We start from the raw sequence: 2,607 nt of genomic DNA, 5'->3' as shown, positions 1-2,607 counted from the left end.
TGTGACATCAACTAGCTTCCTATTTTAACTCTTATTCTTTAGTTTCCTCCTTGTAATAAGTGTTTATATTTCTCAGTTGGCATAAGCAAACATAGATTACATTTCTTTTTGTAGAATAATGCTCAATAGCAACTCTTCTCACTATCAAAATTACTCTAGTTAAATAAAAACTTCACGATTGTTGTTGTTGTTGTTATGTGCCATCGAGTCGCTTGCAACTCATAGTGACCCTATGTACAACAGCCCTAAACTCTGCTCTGTCCTGTGCCAATCACACTGTCCCTGACACCCCCATCCCAATTATCCCAGTCACTGAATCAATCCACCTCATAGAGGGTCTTCCTTTCCTGCGCTGTCCCTCCACCCTCCCAAGCATGATGTCCTTCTCCAAGGACCGGTCTCTCCTCATAACATGTCCAAAGTATGTTAGACAGAGCCTCAGAATCCTTGCCTCCCAGAAGCCACCCGGTTTAACCCTTTCCAGGACAAATCTATTTGTTTTCCTAGCACTCCATGGTATTCTCAATACTCTTCTCCAGCGCCACAGCTCAAAGGCATCAATTCTCCTTCTATCCTCCTTGGTCATTGTCCAACTCTCTGATGCATAACAAGTGATTGCGAAGACCATGGCCTGTATCAGATGCACCTTAGTCTCCAGAGAGACACCATTGCTCTTCAGTACTTTGGAGAAGTCCCTAACAGCAGACTTTCCCATGGCAATGTGCCTTTTAATTTCCTGGCTGCTGGTGCCAAGACTGTTGACTGTGGAGCCAAGCATGATTATCCACCAATTTTATAACAGAATCATAATTGGCCAGACTCACAGTAATTCTTACCCAATTACTCGTTTAGAATCTTCCAGTCTAGGAGAACCTCCTTCAAATACTGTACTTGGCAATATTCCTCTATTGTTCAGAAAATTTCCAAAGGCCTTCTATTTCAGAAGTGGACAGCCAACTCTGCTTTTCAGTACGTTTTAGTCTGGAAGCTCCACTGAAACCTGTCCACCCTGACTGACCGTGATGGTATTTGAAACACCAGTGCATCCCGCATCGCTGCAACCTACATGTCACCCAAGTCCAGCAAACAGACAAGAACTGCACTCATAAGAGCAAACTATGTGCAGCCAAGTACCTAAATGCACACTATAAATAAGCAGCAACATGGAAATCATCCAGCCAATACAGCAAACTGATGGATAAGTGCTGTACTCGTATGAGCAATCCATAAAACAAACATGTAGATAATTCAAAACAAGCCTGCAGCTATGGAAAAAAAAATGTGTCAAGAGTGTGGGATGCCCAGCCTGGGTCAGAGTTTCAGCTGGCCGCAGAGGGCTCTAGGCTAGTCTTCTGGCTAAAGATGGCATCTCTGCTAGCCTAGAGATTGGGAGTCTCCTACTCAGAGGAGGCCCCTTTCAATCTGGATAGTGATTGTAGACAAGCAGTGGAGAAATGCTTTGAGAACTTCTCCCTTGAGAAACATGGCAATGTGGGCTTGGATGAGGCAGAGCTAAGTCTTGGCCGGGTGGTGGGGGGTGATGGGATGAGGAGGCAGAAGGTTAAGGGACAGGAAGTGGGAAGGGGAAACAATAATATGAGGAGGTAGAAAGGTAAGGATTAGGAGCATGGGGAGAACACTGAGCACTACCTGGTGAATAGTGGAGTTGAACACAGGAGCCACGGGGGAAATCGCCCTGCACTGCTGTGGGCATTCAGCTACTGTTGCTGCCGCCTCCTGGCTCTTAGGTCTCCTAAACTGCTGTTTAAGAGGCTGTGCTGCACTGTTGATGGTTTCGTTCTCACACTCTCCCAATTCGGTGTTTCAATTTAGTTTCACAACTTTTTGCTGCATTGTAGATGCTGATGTTGATGCTGCCTATGTCCCGCCCAGTTTCCCTGGTTCTCACACCATGTAAACAGCTATTCAAGAAGCCACTGTGCTGTTTATGGTTCTTTGCTCTTTTGATCTCTGTTATTTCAATGCTGTCTCTTCCTTCAGTCAGTGTTTGCAGTGCTTCTTGATTCTTTCCTTTTGAAAACTTGAACTTGAAGAATCACTGTCTTTACCTATGGTGCTTGTTTTCGGCTGTATTCAGTGCAGAGGATCATCCTAAGGTATTAGTGAGCTGAGATGGACTGGTATTGGCCAGTTTGAATTAGACAATAATATGTTCCATTGTGCTGGAAATGGCATACTAAGGAAGAATAGTAGTGCTTTCACAGTTAGAAAGAACATTTCAAGATCTATCATGAAGTATAATGCTGTAACTGGTGTAGCACTATCAATGCACATATGATGAATACATGTTAATACAACTATTATTCAAATATACACTTCAACCACTGGAGTCAAAGACAAATACTGAGAACTTCTACCAAATATTACTACCTGAAATTGATTGAACACATAAACAAAATGCTTTAATAATAATTAGTGCTGGTTGTACAAATACTGGAAACAAAGAAGAAGGTCTATTAAAGAATATAATGGTGACAGAAATGAGGCTAGAACCGCTGAAGAGAAAGAGAGTAGCAGATTGGATAAAAAAAACAAAATCCATCAATATGTTGTCTACAAGAGACACACCTGAAAAATGAAGATAAA

The sequence above is a fragment of the Elephantulus edwardii genome, unplaced genomic scaffold (assembly GCF_000299155.1).
Source record: "Elephantulus edwardii isolate Elephantulus edwardi_28Jun2011 unplaced genomic scaffold, EleEdw1.0 scaffold00004, whole genome shotgun sequence".
NCBI lineage: Eukaryota > Metazoa > Chordata > Mammalia > Macroscelidea > Macroscelididae > Elephantulus > Elephantulus edwardii.
The sequence above is the reverse complement of the archived record's forward strand: the minus strand, read 5'-3'. Positions refer to the sequence as shown.